The following is a 19434-nucleotide window of genomic DNA, read 5'->3' on the forward strand; positions in this document are numbered from 1 at the left end:
GTGCCCGTTACATTGAAACAATTCAGTCCAAGTAATATAACCTGAACAACATTTCACCTGCAAAAAGGTTTTAAGAATGATGATGTTTATTTATTATTATTATTGATAGTACTCTGTTTATTGTCAAATGTAAAGAATAATATGAAATAGAATATATATATATATATATATATATAGTAAACAAAATCACAAATGCATGTTGAACTAGGCATATCAATAAAGAAGCACTTCACATCATAATTAAATAATGTATTTATTTTTTTACCTGATTTTGATTCACTTGATGAAAATATAATAAACAGCTTGGACTCTCTAATAAATGGGCCTTGCCAAAGTAAAATACCTCAGCTAATTGCTTGATATTTGATTATTATTGGATTGGCTTCACAATACTGGTATTTTAACATCACTGTTGTTCTGTGTTATACACACCCTGTGTCTTATTCTGTGCTGGGAAAAATCACTGTCTACTTTGCTTGCTTTCGATGTATCTAGGACATCCATAATTTCCAATGCGTGTTCATAAAAACTTCATAAGAGTTAAAAGAGACGCAGACTGATCCTCTGAGAGCCGAGAAACGCTGGTGTTTCTTCCTGTGTTGAAAGACTGCTGGGAAGCCGGTTGTGAAGTCTGGGGAGTGAATTTTGTTGTCTACCTTAGCCCTCTGAATGTGACAGGTCTCTTCAAAGTGAAGCACTATACTATTTATATATTTTTTTATTATTTAATTAATCATATGTTAGATTTGAGCCATTGCCCGTCGACACCTTTGATATGTCTGAGGGGGGATCTTGTGGCCCGGGTGGACGGTTTTATGCCACATCATAGTATGAACCTGAAAGCAACAAAACGATAATGTCTCATTTTATATGTTGATCGGCAGTCTAAACTAATTAGATCAAATAACAGTAAAAAATGAAATCTCAAAATATACAGTCATATTTTCTGCATTCAAGCCCTGTATTTAAATATATGCATGTTATAATACCGGAGGGGATTTTCGTTTTGTGTTTCTGTCTTGATTATTTATTTGTATGTCTACTTCTCTCTTTTTTCCTTTACTCTCTAGGCACAGCATATAATACGTATTTATTTAGTGAAAAGGTCTGAATTTGACATATTGCAGCTGCCTTTAACCTAAGTTAAGGGTATTTTTCTTGTTGTATCACTTACTGTGGTCAATCATATTATATCATTCATAAATTATGCCAACTGCTTTGGATTACTTGACTGTTTAAGTGTGTCTGCTCTGCTTTTGGATGTTAGGCACGCCAGTTGTACATATAATTCCTCCTGTCTGTTGTTAATAGGGTAACACTGGAGGTGACTGGCACTTGGCCCTTCCCAAACGTGCATGCTGCCAATTTGACAACAGGTCCAGACCCCCTGGCAAAGCCGTATTTGTGGGCTACTCCTTGGACATGCCCCATAGATGTGTACATTACAACTTTAATACATACTACAGTAACAGTCCAATATTTATATTTGAATTTCTGCAAGTTTGACTTCTTAATTACAAAGTTTATAAATTATGGGAGAGGCAGTTAATTGTAGCAGCCTTATCCTCAAATAACTGTGAATATGCTTTAGTGTTATTTTACAGTGTCTGTGGATTAGTCCTTTAATTTTAGGAGGTCAGATTGGCAGTAGTCTCACTTGGCTTCACTCTTGTTTAGTAGCTATTAACAATCAGTTGCTAAATAAAGGGACTTTGAGAAAGATGAAATACATACAAATGTGTGGAAGGAGATTGATAGTACCACTGCACATATATAATGACATGTTTTTCAAGGGAAGAGATATAAGTGCACGCCTTTTCAATAGTACTTCACATCTGGAAATCCCAGCTCTGCCACCTAATACTAAAAGTCCTGGCCAGCGTAAACACAGCTGTGACACGTCTTCCACAACTGCACAAATACTACATCTTTGCTCTCTTCAAAGCAATAGAAACTAAATGATTATTATTTTTATTCATTTTTATTTTATTTGAACTTAATGTATTGGGTTTTCGTTTCAAAAGGTGACATAGACCTCTTTCTCTGACCTCAAGGCGTTTTATTTAACATTCCTCTGTGTAAGATCATCTAATTCTCACCACACAGATATTTTACCAGTCTGATTAACATTAAAATAAATACAGATTCAGCACCCAGTATGTTTTTCTAGTATAATATATTGAATCAGTATTAAACAGCATCAGATATATTATGTAACGGCTAATAACCAAATTAAAGGTAATAAAGTAGCATTATATTAACACCCAAAAGCCACAAATGGGCTTTTCAGTAGAAGTAACATCTTCAGTATTTCCATGAGAAGTCAGACATTTCATAGAAAGGTTATGTGGAGAGTCTCTGTGAAATCAGAGCTGACAGTTGCAAACCGCAGGAACACCGAGAGATTTCTTTGCTGCAACTGTTGCTCGGTTGCCAAAGTCTTTTCCAAAGATTCCCACTGTTTCCATTCTCGTTAGCTGCAGAAATAAGCAAATTAACAAAATACTTATAATTAAATCCTTGCATACATATGAAAGTAATATAAAATGAATATACGCTTACACGTATGAAACAAAAAACTGATATTGATATTCATAAAATGGCAAAAAGTACAAAGTTCACATATTGTTTTTCTATTAGCTGTCTGACACAAGGTCTGTCCGTTTAGACCAGACCATTCTGTCAGAAAAAGTTTTACATTTCAGATTGCAGAACTACCATTCATTTACACTGAGGCTGAATCTTAATGACATGCATTTTTCATTTTAATTTTTTATGTGATCAAACTTGGCATGGTGTGTGTTTGAAGTTTCAAGGGGTTCCTTTTTATGGTTCCAGCAATTAGAGTTCACCGAAGCATATCTTGTAAAATAAAAACTTTCATCTATAACCAATATTTTGCATGGGAACCAGGTTTCTGCCATCATTAGAGCTCCTGGAACTGACGTATCAAAGAGATGTGCAGGTTCGTAAAACAAATAAGAATAAAACCCAGTAAGTAAAGGTCTTATGTTGCTTTTATGTAGTCACAGACTTCGTGTAGGAGGTTCTCAAAGTGTTCGAATGAATGTAGGAGCAGGTTTGAAAAGGTTAATTCGCTGTTATTGTTTTTTGTTTTTTTCACAAGTAAGAAGGGGAACAGAAATAGCACAGACATCAAACACATAGGAAAGTCAGAGGTCACATGGATAAATATACTTTCTGCTGGTATCACATTATTACACTATTTTGATCTGTTTTCCCCTCATATACGTGTATGGACAGCCTCAACTGTTTCCTTGGGGAATAATTCAGCTGACTGCAGTTCGGAGACTAACAACTTACAAAAAACTGCTTTGTGCATCTGTTGATAACTGCCCAGCTGCATGTATAGAGAGAACAATCCAAACACAGTTAATGGAATTATAATTGAGTTAAACATAAACACAGAGACAAAGTGTAAAAATGTAAGACGTGCTATTGATAAGCCGTACACATTTGTTCGTATTTAATCATTTTGAGAACCACAATCCTGGGGAACTGCAGATACAGATTAGGAACTTTAAGCATGTCTGGCAGAGATAATGCCAGCGTTTCGTGGTTTTCTGAACTAACATGGTGTTCATGAGTTGCCACCAGGGATCTGACAGCTTTCAACTCCTCATTGTATACAGTATGTTCATTTCCCCTTTCATCTGGGTTTTAATATTGAACTAAAATTGTTTCTAGGTCTGAAAAAACAGAGGTCTGAAAGGTATGTGCTAGCAGGTTATATTACTTAGCTGAGTGTTATAGAGGAATTAACCAACATCTTTCAATAGTAGGAAACCTCATATTTATACGTTTGAAATATGCTTCCTTCTGATTCTGAAAGCATACAAGAAATTGGTGGCACTTTAGTTTATGTTATGCAAATTAAAATGTATATCTATATAAAGTAGCAACAAAATTATTCAGGGACAAAAGGGTAATGTATGAAAGAAATAAGCGTTTATTAGTAATAATCATTATCAGACTAGAAAGTCAGTTACTACAAGGTCGATGACACCTTATTATGTATTATATTATATTACATTTTGAGAAGAATACTATGCTATGTCCTTTTCTTAGTCTTCGAAAATGAGAAGTTTATTAATCCAATAATTTCCCACCTAACCTCTTGGTATACCAAAGCTGCTTATTTCACTCCACCATCCACTCTAAGAAGGTTAACACATTTTCCTTCCTTTTGTTATATAAGAGCGTCTATAGTTATTTATATCGATTTTTCGCCCCCTGTCTTTTTCCAATACTTGAAATCATACAGAAACGAAAAGTTCCAAAGGGACTTGATCTGGTGAAATCAAAATGACAACAGGAAAGGAAAAGACAGAGAATACGTCGAAATAAGTAAAAACAAAGTTAAAATATGACAATGGACTTGAAACCATTGCCTCTTGGGGATGATAAACATAATAATGAAGTAACTGTGTTCAGCAAATGGAAGTAGACTAACATTTGACTAATGGTACTTTAACATTTGTTTAATGTAATGGTTGTAAAAGCTTATTTTCTTGGGCAAGCCTGCTTGGCATACTAACTTGCTAATTGCTAGAAATGGCCATGTAGCAAGATAGATCTACTTCATACAGCATTTGAACAGTGAAGATTTTGTCAGGATAAAGAACTGTACTTGCTAAAGCTTTAACTGGGGTATTCATGGTGGAGTTTATCAGAATTTGGTTTTGTCATGGAAAGAAACGATCAAAATGTTCCAGTCTTGGAAAACTGTACCTTCGACCTTTCTTTTCTGTCACAATCTGGTATGGAAGATCTGTCCCATATTATTTTGACTGCAATGTTCTGTTTGAAAGACAAATGGATGAAACACAGCATAGCATTTTATAGCAGTGGAAAAGAAAACAGACTGTATGTAAAAATAAGAAAATTGTACCATGTACTTAAGCCTCAATGGATTTATTATTAAGTGTATCCTTGATTAACTGCCAGTGTTCCCTTTCACACACCAGGGATAACTATTATGACATTCCCTGTTCCAACCATGCTGTTAATGTACCTGTATAGTGAAGTGTTTTGTGAATATTGGCAAATGATATTTCCGTTGAGTGGTCATGTCAAAGTTAAACATGTTTCTCTACATACATAACAAGTACAATTTACGTTCTTTAAATATATCTAATTTGTGCTTTTTGTAGTGTACACCAAGTATTCAAATCTAGTCGCTTCTAAATAAAACAATGTATTGCCCTGTATGCACATATCAGTGATGGGGGTATTTGAATTAAAACATACAACTGAAATCACAGCGTGGATATAGTGTACTTATTGTTGGTACGTTTTATCTCTGTATCTCTGTTTTGCTTGGAAAATATCTTTTGGATGCATACAAAGCACTCGTCCAGAGACTGAGCATGAAACCACAGGAGTAAACAAAGATGTGGAATAATGATCTAATGTGAAATTGATTTCAATTGTTATGTATTGAAATGTCACTCTTTGATAGAGAGTTCTTATTTATATCTTTATAAATGATTTTTTACAATATAGATTGGTGGTTGATAAAGTTTTATTTTCCCATTTATTGTTATGCTCACTATTTCAGTGAAAGCAAAAAAGAGAAAACCGTATCTCTTATCAAATGACAGTAAAAACAGAGAAAATAATAAACCTGTGTTTAAAAACACTTATCTTAAAATACCTCTTATGAGTGATATTTACAAAACACAGTAATTAAAACTGAACATTTGTTAACCCACAAGTTCACATCTGTATCAGCAATGAGCACCAGAGTAGGATGACTACGAGAGCTAAAATATGAAATGCAATGCAATGCTATCTTTCTGTATACATATATATAGCTTTCCCAATAGGCACACTTCCTCTATATATCACAGCAGCCACAAATGTCAACACAAAGCTGTAAGGATTATGGTTTCTGCAAAATTTGAATCCCACATGACAACTTTCCAAAGACACATTTTTAAGGATAGTGGGTTTAATACAGACAAGCTGTACTTTGAATCCATCATGAATGCTGACTATTTCACCAACTGAAACACAAGGGCCCTGATATCATTTTCATATATGAGATGATGGCACTTCAGATATAGCCCTGAAGTGCACATTTGGAATCTCAAGTACAGTGAGACTATGTAGACTATAAATCACATGCTAATTGCAATTCCCAGCACTATGCTTAGTAATTAAAAAGCCAAAGCTGACTTAATCAGGGTGAATACTTATATTAATGGAATTTAATTGTGCCATAAAACATATAGCAGAAACAAGAAACCAAAGTCAGCATCCATACATGTATTTCTTATATCTATATATATAACTGCTATAAAACACTTTAGTGCTTGCATATGGGTGGGCTGAATCACCTGGGTGGTGCAGTGGAAAGGGCCTTGCTTTGCCGGCCGCTTTTCCTCCGGAATCACTTTGAAATCGACCAGGAGACTTTAATGAAATGCATTGACTTCGGGGCACTTTCATCCCACATCTAAGCAAATATTGTCAGCTAAGTACAGCACCATTACCCCACAGCTGAAGTGAAAAGTGGCACACTGTTCTGTAGAGTGGTTAATAGGTGCACAGTGCAACACATGCAATTAGGTTACGTGTCAACCAAAATCACGTCACGACAACAGCTTGTGAAGAAAACAAAACCACATTCTTGCCGGTACATGTTAATTGTTGTTTTTGTTTTCAATAAACAGGAAAGACAGCGCTCAAAAGATCTATGTAGGATTTTTGGACCTACTTCCTGATAAGCAAATTCCATTAAACATACTAATGAATACCTGATTTACCAGGTGGTCTTTGAGTATAACTTGACAAGCCTACCAGAACTCCCCCCACAGCAGCCGTTTCTAATTCCAAGAGAGCCATTTCTTGTCTGATGATGGCTAATGTTACTGTACACAGATGGTCATCCACAAAAGCAGTGCCATGCCATTCTGTCCCTTAAGTATTAACAAACTGTACACTACCTCTGGACTGTCAGGTAAAAAATATAGATTTCTTAGTAGTATAATTAAGATGTTCAAGTAGACTCTGCTATTGAGATACACACACTTTTGACAAGTCGCTGTACAATGTGGATATTGAGAAATGGGTTAAACATTGCAAGAGAAAATAACAGGTAAGATCATACTGATTAAAGCGTCCATCAAAATACAAACAGCATAAAACAAACGGCCACAAAACATGGCAAGACCCTGAAACACTGGCAGACACCTCTGCAGTATCTTCCACATTGAGAGTGGTCACAATGGCTGGTGGGATCCAAATATCAAGTGCTTACACTACACATGGTGAGCTGATTTTCTTCTGTCCTCTCTGCTGGCATGTGTTCTTGCCACCGCTGCTGTTCACTCTTTGGGCTCCAGCCAACTTCCTCAGCCCGGCATGCTTGTGAAGTTTTAGGATCCTCAGTCCAGCAGGATGGGCTGTGAAGCTTACATAATCGCCAACTGTCCGTAATCATCTGGGTTGGTTTTTAAAAGGTATATGCACTCCAGACAGCTGTGCTCTTTCTCTCATTTGTAATAGAGCTAATAATTGCTATATTTAATTGAGAACACAGCAATAATCTTGTTTGTTTTTCACGTGTTCATTAAATAGTGTTATTTACACTTGACAGTATTTTCCAGTAGTCTTTGGTTTAAATTTCTATATGTGCCCATGGTGTATACAATACATTACTGTACATAAAATTACAGTAGTTCATATTTACCATTTTGTTGTTATGATGGTGAACATTTTAATCAATATTTTTCCATTTTGCTATCTTTTTTCTATTCATAGTTCACATGTGCTTTACAAGTATCAGAGGGATTCAAACACACTCAAAATGCTAATTTTTTCAATTAGGAGATTATTGATTATCATTGGTAGTATTTGTAGATTATATATACAGTGAGGGAAAAAAGTATTTGATCCCCTGCTGATTTTGTACATTTGCCCACTGACAAAGAAATGATCAGTCTATAATTTTAATGGTAGGTGTATTTTAACAGTGAGAGACAGAATAACAACAACAAAAGGCTGGAATGGGCTACAAGACCATCGCCAAGCAGCTTGGTGAGAAGGTGACAACAGCTGTCAGTCTCCCTCGGTCTGGGGCTCCATGCAAGATCTCACCTCCTGGAGTTTCAATGATCATGAGAACGGTGAGGAATCAGCCCAGAACTACACGGGAGGATCTTGTTAATGATCTCAAGGCAGCTGGGACCATAGTCACCAAGAAAACAATTGGTAACACACTACGCTGTGAAGGACTGAAATCCTGCAGCTCCTGCAAGGTCCCCCTGCTCAAGAAAGCACATGTACAGGCCAGTCTGAAGTTTGCCAATGAACATCTGAATGATTCAGAGGAGAACTGGGTGAAAGTGTTGTGGTCAGATGAGACCAAAATCGAGCTCTTTGGCATCAGCTCAACTCGCCATGTTTGGAGGAGGAGGAATGACCCCAAGAACACCATCCCCACCATCAAACATGGAGGTAGAAACATTATGCTTTGGGGGTGTTTTTCTGCTAAGGGGACAGGACAACTGCACCACATCAAAGGGACGATGGACGGGGCCATGTACCGTCAAATCTTGGGTGAGAACCTCCTTCCCTCATCCAGGGCATTGAAAATGGGTCGTGGATGGGTATTCCAGCATGACAATGACCCAAAACACACAGCCAAGGCAACAAAGGAGTGGCTCAGGAAGAAGCACATTAAGGTCCTGGAGTGGCCTAGCCAGTGTCCAGACCTTAATCCCATAGAAAATCTGTGGAGGGAGCTGAAGGTTCGAGTTGCCAAAGAGGAGTGGGACAAAATCCCTCCTGAGATGTGTGCAAACCTGGTGGCCAACTACAAGAAACGTCTGACCTCTGTGATTGCCAACAAGGGTTTTGCCACCAAGTACTAAGTCGAAGGGGTCAAATACTTATTTTCCTCATTAACATGCAAATCAATTTATAACTTTTTTGAAATGCATTTTTCTGGATTTTTTTGTTGTTATTCTGTCTCTCACTGTTAAAATACACCTACCATTAAAATTATATTAAATTATAGACTGATCATTTCTTTGTCAGTGGGCAAACATACAAAATCAGCTGGGGATCAAATACTTTTTTCCCTCACTGTATATATATATTATCATCATCATCATCATCAGCCCGTGTCGATCTACTGCTGGATGAAGGCAAACAGAAGATCTTTCCACTCCCACTGATCTTTGTTTCCCTTATCCATGTTACGCCTGCAAAGTTTATTATTTCTAGTTTTTTGTAGTGTTTTTCATTTCTTCGATAGCTTCATTTGTCCATCTTTCATCTGTTCTTCTTGCAATGTGTCTAACCCATTGTCATTTGAACATTTTCACACATTCAATTATATATATATATATATATATATATATATATATATATATATATATATGTCCTCACAGCACATAAGGTTATAATATACTGAATTTCTTCAAAATTAATATGATAATATTCTTTTTTCAGAGTAGTAATATCCATTTATAATTCATTAAAACCTTTATGTTCTTAGTACACCTAGCACAAATAGATTCTAGTTCCTTGTTTTATTTTATTTTATTTTGCTATATGCCGCTCTGTCATTTATCCCGAAATGTTCCCTATACGTTCTTGTGTGTCCTCTCGCTCCCTGAGTGATGTGCATTCCCAGTGACAGCTGTGTCACATCCTGTAATCCACGGACAATGAGACACAGCTGCCCTACAGACGTGGACTAGATTCATAGATTTGCCTTTGACATTTAACTAAAAGTAAAGGGAAAGCAACAAAATATATAACCCATAATACTCCACTAAAAATATAAGCATAGTGATTAAGTAAGTGTATGCAATATTAAAATATTATTGTGCAATGTTTGCATCAATAGCATCATAACAAATACAGCACATCAACATAAATAAAATATGAAATGTGTTGTTTTTCTATTATATTTTGTATTGGCATTGTCTGATTCCCCTTGTTGATTCTTCTTCTACTCCTTCTTAGTAGTAGGAGGAGTAGTAGTAGTAGTAGTATGCATTGCATGACCTTTGTTGCAACATGTAGCATGTTAATGGTACTGAGTAAGTATAATTGTAATTTATTGTGCCAAACAAAACAGTTCAAACTTTTTCCGAATACTATATATTATAATTATATTGAAAATCAAGCATTCATTTTTGCAAGAGAGTGTGTCACAATACCTGTGTGTTCTAGAATAAATATTTTGAGGATATTTTTCATATTGTTATTGAAACTTTAATTCTAGGGTGAAATAAACAAAACCAATATTTGGTTGGTGGGAGGGGGGCAAGACTTGCATGCATTGGTTCTACTAGCGTTCGGTGTCTCAGTTTAGAGATATTAACAAAAACATTTAACATATTTTATTTTTACGGAAACTTTTTGGATAGATTTACTTCTTATGTTGGACAGTTATAAGACCAAAAAAAAAGAGTAAAGATATCAAAGAACACTGTCTGTATCATCCAGTATAACTTAAAGGTGTTACAGGGTTAACCGATTTACTCAGTAAATACACCTCCTCTGGCACACTATGGTGGAGTCATTGAGCACGGATTGAGCTTTTAAGGGATGTGAAACAACTTCTATTATCTGCAGCCCTTTCAGAAAAGGACAAGGGAAGGCACAGACAAAACGGTGAGGGTCATGCATGACAGGCCATTGTAAACAAATGTGAAAAGGAGCTTTTCTAAAGATAAGATGATGGAATTAGATAAAGACAATGGGACCTGGCACACAGGCCATGCTCTCCACAGCGAGGGAGTAATTTCCATTCACGGGACGAGTAAATGTTCTAGTGAGAATGCAGCACCAATCAATATTTTAACATTTCATATTCAGAGCAGGGGTCAGCAGCAGGCCCCTCTGGTTGAGATGAATTAGTCACAGATGTTAAATGAATTATTCCCTCTGTTCTCGAAAGATGGTTCTCTACGGCAGATATGGCAACAGAATATGCATTTTGGGTCTCGACTTTTATTTTGTTTTTGAAAAGAGTTACAATTACACAATCCCACTCATCAATACTTAGTTAGTGGTGCAAGCTGAAACGAAGAATGCAAAAGGCACTTTGTAAAATTGCGAAAGATTGGTCTAGACTTGTAAAAGGACAGAGGTTCAATATGAAAGACTGCTTTATACCGTCATTGTGGTAAAATAATAATCTTGATGTGTTTATACTCATTATCATCATCATGCGTCTTATATAAAATAATATTGCTTTTTAAATCTGAACTGGGACATAAAGCTGTCAATATTTATAATTAATGAATATAATTAATAATATAATTAATACTTAATGAAATACATCTTCGTTTTTTTACTGTCATACTTTAGGGTTTAACAGAAATCCAATTCCCTCCAAATCTTTAACATACAGACAAATCACTATAATGTCAATAAAGAGTTTTATTTATTAGGCTCCAATGTATCCACTTAAATGGAGTGTTTCCATGTGTTTTCCTGGGGCACATTTTGAGTTTCTCGAGGGATTTGTTGGCGGTAGCAGCTGGAGGAGACTCTGCTGTAACATTTGAAAATATATGTTTGTGGGTCACACCTGCAGACGTGCTCCCAGCTGAGGTCCGTTTGCAGACTTTGTCATTTACTCGTATTTTCTGTTAACCATGAAATACACGCAAACCATGGGGGAAAATGGTGAAGTGGTGGTTGAAAACAGGCTGCTTCTTCAAGCATCATATTACCATGAGTTTGTAAATGAGAAAAGGTATGTATCACTTGAAACTTTCATAACCTGGGATGTGTGTAGGAATTGTAAATGTATTTACCTTTCAGTAATTAAGATCAAGTCGATATTTGAGCTGAGTGAAGAAATGTCCTTGTGAAAAGTGGATTTCCAAATAAAGAATCACTTTGGTTGTTGTTCTGTTTGCATGGAAAACGTTTGTCCTTCCCCAGAGCATCTATGTCGGGTACATGATGTGAAAGGTGTCGGTTCATATTTTAATTAGCCAGGTGCAAGGTGAATAGGTGAAAGTTATAGAGCTGTTGTAGCACCAAAAATCCCTGAAAGTGTGTTTTTTGTTTTAAACAGAAGAGGAACGTCAGGAAAAAATGAATCCTCATGGATTAAAATAAAAAAAATGAAATTGGTCCTGGGTTTAATTTTCCCTGACACGATTGTGTCATTTTGTCATTATGCAATAGGGTTTCCCGTTGTTGAGTGGAAAATGATTTTGGATACAGACATGTGTTCTCCATGTGTCAGCAGAGACCTCTGTATTATGGGCTTTTTTTTTTTTCATGCATGTGAGACTGTTAGATTTGCCAACAAAGAAGCCATTTTAAGTTGTGTTTTATAGATTTGGAAGCCCATCAGAGGGTATCAAGATTAACACCAAAGAAACGAGAAAGAGTTGGAAAAATGCCTACGACTGTTGAGACTTACCAGCAGAGAGGTGGTGCTAGAGACAAACTCTGGTCAGCCTAGAGTTACAGAAGAACCTCCACACAGAGAGGAAGGAGTGGCATAGAGATTTATAAAGTACCTTCTCATGTCTATAAGGACATGTCTCAGAACATACTAGTACTTTCCTGCGTTCCTCAAGGAAAGCTTTGTACAGTGACCTCAAAGTAATTTGCCATTGCAGGGCTTTGAGGAAGTACAGGTCTCGTTGTCCCAGAGTGGATGAGGATACCATAAGAATTCATTTAAATGCTCATTCAAGACAGAAGTACTTACCTTGTAGTGCATATATGTCTGAAAATGATCTATTTTACTTTTGAAATGATCCACTGATATTTGTGAAATTAGTTTGAAGGTAAAATATAAACAAGTGTTCAATTTGTACCTAAAAATAATAAAACAGGTAGTGACTCACAATGCGTGATTAAAATTCACTGTGGAATAATATGTCAAGCATGGTCACATTATAATCGAATGAGGAACAAATGTTTTTAATCCAAGGTATTTGGTGTAACTAGACACAGTATTGAGCAGCTATTTTAAATAAATAAGACCCATCTCCAAGTTAGTATTTGATTTGAACTGGAAACCTGTATGTGTGATGCCTCGGTATTATAGGTGGTGAAAGCTGACCCCCTGGGATGCCTTTTTCTTCTTCTACTGAGCCATGTGCCCCCAATTCAGTGCACTGAGAACCTTTCATTACCAATTATAATTATCGAGACCTGAATGCAGCCTCTCACCGAACGACAGGAGGACAATCAGGAGAGAAACATGGTCTTCTAAAATGATTTCCAGAGTGGGATTTATGGGATGCTATAATGCATCTTAGCCTCCTCCCCCACTTATAGCTGAGGCTATGCAAGCTGTATATAGTCCTTTCCTGGGCCTCTTGAACAGGAATGGTAAGTGAGCCTGCCTCTTTGGGGCCATCCGGTTAACAAGATCAGGAGTGGAAAATGAGAACGGTCCATACCCACATTAGAGTGAATCAAATTACATGTTATTTTTTAAACGATCCTTGTGTAATCTATATTTTTCCCCATCCTTTTCTGGGTTAGGAAATCCAAAGTATACGTAATGCTGCTCCTTTTACTGAGGCAGAACATAATTATGCCTTGGGAAATTAATTATCTTGGAGCGTAAGTAAACGATAATAATAAAAATAAAGTTGCAGTTCATTGAGATTGAGATCAACAATAAGGGCATTTGAACATATAAGTGTGAATTCACCTGTTAATTGTATTCACGGGCTTTAGTGGCATCTTAGTCAGGGATGGCTTATGTGTGGCTTGGCAGTTCTCAACACGGCAAAGGTTTTTTGCCATGGAGGTCCAACGATAATTACTCTAAGACCATGATAGACTGCCAAACAATGGAAGCAGCAGGATTGTGCCATATGTTTAAGTAGGCCTGTTAGTCTTCACCGGCCTTGTTCTCTCTGTTTGCTAAGAAAGGAAGTGAGGCATACAAATGACAAAAGCAGGGGAGCTTGTAACTATAAAGACTCGGCCTGGTTAATCATTGACCTAATCTACCCTATCCACTCTTTTTAAATGACCCCCAGGGTAAATAAAGGTTGGGAAGGGATAGTTGTAGAATAAAGGTTATTTGTAATTAACCAAAATGTTAAATTACTTTTGATTTCAATTAAAAAACTAAATAAATAATTCCATGGCAAGGACCGTATTTAAAGTTTATCATTAATCTCAGATATACAGTATGCTTTTGTAGGTTTTTATATTTTGGGGTCTCATTAGCGTTGCAATAGGTGCAGCACACTTCAAATTAGAATACTTTTTTTTTTAAGTCTTCAAAATCGTTGGGCCCAGTAAGAGTGTGGTAATGAATGTCCTTTGAGAACCCCACTTAAACGAACACCAATTAACTCTAGTGGAGCTGCAGAGTTCCAGGCTGAATTTAATTTGATGTGGTTAGAGGTGAAGAGGCAATAGTAAACGAGCCTTGCATTATTGAATATGTTAAAGCCGAGCACCCATCGGCTTCGACTGACTTTAATAGTTCTGCATTACGATCACCTGTTAACGATGGGCATATTTTAGTTTCACACTTGTTGATCCAAAGAATACTGAAAGATGTGAATTCTACTGAGCCACTTTTGCAAAGTTTTAATATATTCTATTTAAGTATGTTTTATGCGGGAAAATATCCTCCAACTGTGTTAAATTGTGTTAAGATATTGCTCTGGAGAAAACATTGTTAAGGTGAATCACAGATCACTATTTAGGACTTTTTGGTAGAAAGGCACTATTATGCCTACAAATTAAATTAATTAACAATTAAATTCTCTCTCGGCTAAATCAATTTTGTTTTGCATTTTTCTACAGCTGATTCTTTTACTTTCACAATGACATGCAGCTTGGGTGGAGAAGGCAAATCTGAGTATTTTATATTCATATAATGCATTTGCCATTTGTTGAATGAATGGAGGAAACTCTTGCAGGTTTTATTTGGCACACTGCACTCAGGGGGGTGACTGTGCAGTGAGTGAAGTCAGCAGCTATCTGGCGATCTCCTGCGCGTTTGTGGGCCTCAGACAGATCAGACGTGTTGACAATTAAGAGCCGGTGTGAGTCATGAAAACACTCTTACCCTGATTAAAACAGAAACAATTGTCATCCGCCAAGAGCTTTTTTCCTATTCCAGGTAATCTTGAGAAATGACTAGCAGTCACTTTTCAGGCACATTGCTCTTGGCTTAGCAGCCTGTCTCTAGATTGACTTGATAGAAAAATTACAAGTAAGCAGTTTTCCTCCTTTTAGATATTTTGATTTGAGCAAAGATTGTAATAAGCTAATTCTGGTCATATCCCAAATAAGGAAACATATTAGCTCAATCTCCTGTTTTTATTGTTTATTTTTAGTTTTGTATTTAAAAAAATGAACTACAACAGTCACTTCATTGATGGTAAAAGCCATTTTATCTTTCTATTGAACACACCTTATGTTTCAGCAGGCTCCTTTAACTGTCCATGCTTCATCTAAATATTTCAAGACTGCTGTGGAGGGAAATATATGTGACATCATTTATTTTTAAGAATACGAGAATTGAAAATCTATCCAGATCTCAGGATTGGGCTCAATAAAAAAACAAAAAAACAAAGATGAGATTATCAGATTGCAAAAAGGTATTAATGAACACACTTTAACATGTCATATATCCATGCTCTAACCAATTATCTCCCATTAATACAACCAAATTGACACTCAGAGTTCAGTCAGTTTAGACGTTCCTGTGGAGAATGCCTTCTGCAAGCACTCATGAAAAAGATGTGCAAAGGCAGTAAAGTGGAGACATAGAAAGCTCTCAACATCATGAATCTATTAGACTGAAAGTATTTCCTTGTGGAAGTCTTTTCTGCTGCCTTACGTTCGCGATATCCTCCCTTTGTAGCTGATTTGCAGACTGGCCACCATGCCTGCCTATCGTGTAATCCCTCTGGGTTGTGTGATGAGTGCGGTTATCCAGGATAAAGCCAGCCCTTGGTTGCAGAGGCACAGCAGAAAATGAGCCACAGAAAATCATTCAGGAGGAATGGGCCCACCTGCCCCGGAGACCCATCAGCGCATCCAAGCAACGATGGATAAAAGACCCAGGGCCCAATCTGTGCAGTATATCATGAGGGAGGACAGTGTGTGCGAGTTACCGTTAATTGAAGGTCACAAACTTATCTTACAGACAATAGTTCTGTGGGATAAACAGTTATAGTTCTTTCTGTCTGTTTGATAATTCCATCCACGTTCTGTAGTCATTTAGTGTTTATGAATATGCAGTTTTTATGTAGTGATTACATTAAAAAAACTCTGAAAGCTTCAAGTGATCAAGTTCAATTCTAAGATGAACCTGGTGGAAACGTACAGATTCGAGATGACACACGCTGGGGGACTGTTGATGAACAAGGCACCGATGATAATGCACTTGTCTCATGGCCTTAGTTTCATTTAGGTAATTCACACATAACAACGCACTAAACATCTTTCTGAAGCTGGCAGGGCGGTCCATTACCCGTTGTGTGTGGTGTTAGAATGAATCTGCAAGATGGGAAGTTGTTATTTACCGATGCTGTTTTTGACATTGGTTTCTTCATTAAACCTATTACCGTTGAACAGGTCGAATCCAATTTTCATCGTTTTCCACTAATTCCCTTGGGTTTACTTATGTGAAGACTCGTGCTTAGTTAAACCGATCGTTTCTTCAGTTTAAAGTCGAACATATTTAAAGACTTATCTTTTTCTATCCTTCTTGAGTGATTGAGGAAAAAACAAACAATCTGCAAATAAAGCCCCAATCCTGGAACGATATATCTGTCGCATCCTAGTATATTGTACACTATTATTCTGAGTAAAAATGTTTAGGAGATGCTTATACAACACAAATGTGGGTTCATGTTAAATTCACATTCTGGACCCACAGGCAGGTTATTCATAAACTAGGTCAAATCTGGCTAAAGGCACATTTTTAGATGGCACATTACAGAGTCGATCTGTGATGTTTCTTTCTCTTCCAGCTCTTTCCAGACTCCCTCTTTCTTGAAACAAAAGCAGACAGTGAACATAGTAATGGATGTGTATCCACCATGTTTTCAATATTTCATACTCTACTTATTAACAGAAGTTTCTACATCTTATTATATGCTTTATAACTAATGTGTGAGTTATGTCAGAATAAATAGCAGAGACGGTTATGCCGCGGTCCACGCATTGTAAACATGGTTGACCATCTGTAATTAATAGGTAAAACACTCATATAAATTATTAAATCAAAGGCTTGTCACTGTCAGAGCAGACATCAAAATTAGTTATGATTGATTAGAGCTTTTTACCCTGCAGTACCCACACAAATGGCTAATTTTAGCATTGATCTGTTCTGCCTATCTTTAATTATTTACAGTTTGAATCAGTCGCTTCCATCTATGTTCAACAATAAGGTAAACATAATTGGGGCTGTTCTCAGGTGTTATCAGCCCTACAAATTAAAGGCCATGCAACATACATTCATTAATGAAATAGAGGTGGCATTTGATATTATAATATTGCATTCATAACGTTTCCAGTGTTGAAATATTTGCCTCTGAAATTCAATTGAAAATATTCCGTTCTTAGAATTGTATGCTTATTTCATAAATTTGATAATTAGCTCTTGATGCAAACTTTTTATATTATCATTATACAATTTCCTTTATCGTCAGTTGGTTTTAATTACTCCACCAATGCCACCTGGTACAATGTAAAGCCACACAATTATATTATTATTATTATTATTATTATTATTATTATTATTATTATTGTATTTTATCAATATTGTTTTAATTGTATTTCCACCTCTCCTGTTGGGTGGGATTTTAATTTATGGAGAGATGGGAGTGGCTGAAAAACGTTTTCTATTTCTCATGGTTTCACAGCTTCATCTTCTGTGTTTCTGCAATCCACTGCTATCCTGGCTCCAAATTCTCCTTGGTAAATCCTGTAGCCTGCAGCTGCTGAGACGGCATTGGACAGATTAAAATGGTGAGCATCAGCTGAGCCAGTTTATAGAAGTTTCATTTTAGAATGAGAAATTAAAGTACAACCAAATATCTCCTTCACGGCTTGCCTGTTAGAAATACATTTTTTTAAGTTCTTTGATAGTTGATTTTATAACTATGTATTTTTTCCCCCTTCAAAAATAGGCTTATGCTTTTGCAAAAAAAATCACGAATGGATGCTCGTTCTTTGAAGTGACATCACTGTCATTGTCGGAAACAGCTATGGTTTAATGTTGTCCCTGGACATTATTTCAGTTTGCATTACTGGTTAGCATAAAATGGACACTGACAAATAAGCCCAGCTTTCAAAGTTGATAAACCCAAATAATGATAAGAGAATCTCTACTGGGTTTTAAAAATATTATTTCCATATTCATTGGAAGTATTAACCACACAAAATCGTTATGAACCCATATGCTGTATCTTACCCATGTGAGCTATGAAACTGAGGGCTTTTTTCTTTTTGGCAGATGTTTATCATTATGACTCTAATTCCCCTCAAAGACCAATTAGATGCTGACTGACACAATACACAAAAACATCATTGTGGACCATGTGCACAGCTGGGATATTCCACTTTAATTGACTAAACCATCTACCGATATCTTATCTGATTTGATGTAAAATTCATCAAAGAAATATTGGTTAATCCGGATTTAAAACACTATCTATCTACATTTCAAGGTCGTTTCCTGAGACATCTATGGGATTGTCTCTGGGAAAATGCATGGCTAACGAGATGAGCTGAATATGTCATTTTAAATTTCAGTAATTGTTGCCTTGATTGTCATAGTTTCCGCTGGATTGGTCTTCAGACATTTTTAGGAATGCCCTAGACCAAAGACACTGTATTACTAGAGATGTATTAGAACTCGTGTGTTTCTTTTTCTTGTGAAAAGCCATTATTTTGTGTTCTCTCTGTAATCCTGATGGTGGCCGAGCAGAGAAACTATCTATAAAATCAGCACTGTCCCAAGATTAGTGATTTTGCCATAATTACAGCATTTCTGCTAGTGACAGTATCAGTAGTTTATTTTAAATATATATATATGTTTTTATTTCTATGCAATCTGTTCTATGTTTTAAGTTTGAGTCTGTTTGAGTCTGTATATGTGTATATTAATACTGAAATGCAATTAATCATATTTATATATATATACAGTGAGGGAAAAAAGTATTTGATCCCCTGCTGATTTTGTACGTTTTCCCACTGACAAAGAAATGATCAGTCTATAATTTTAATGGTAGGTGTATTTTAACTGTGAGAGACAGAATAACAACAAAAAAATCCAGAAAAACGCATTTCAAAAAAGTTATAAATTGATTTGCATGTTAATGAGGGAAATAAATACTTATTTCCCTCATTAACATGCAAATCAATTTATAACTTTTTTGAAATGCATTTTTCTGGATTTTTTTGTTGTTATTCTGTCTCTCACAGTTA

The sequence above is a fragment of the Amia ocellicauda genome, chromosome 19 (assembly GCF_036373705.1).
Source record: "Amia ocellicauda isolate fAmiCal2 chromosome 19, fAmiCal2.hap1, whole genome shotgun sequence".
Lineage (NCBI taxonomy): Eukaryota > Metazoa > Chordata > Actinopteri > Amiiformes > Amiidae > Amia > Amia ocellicauda.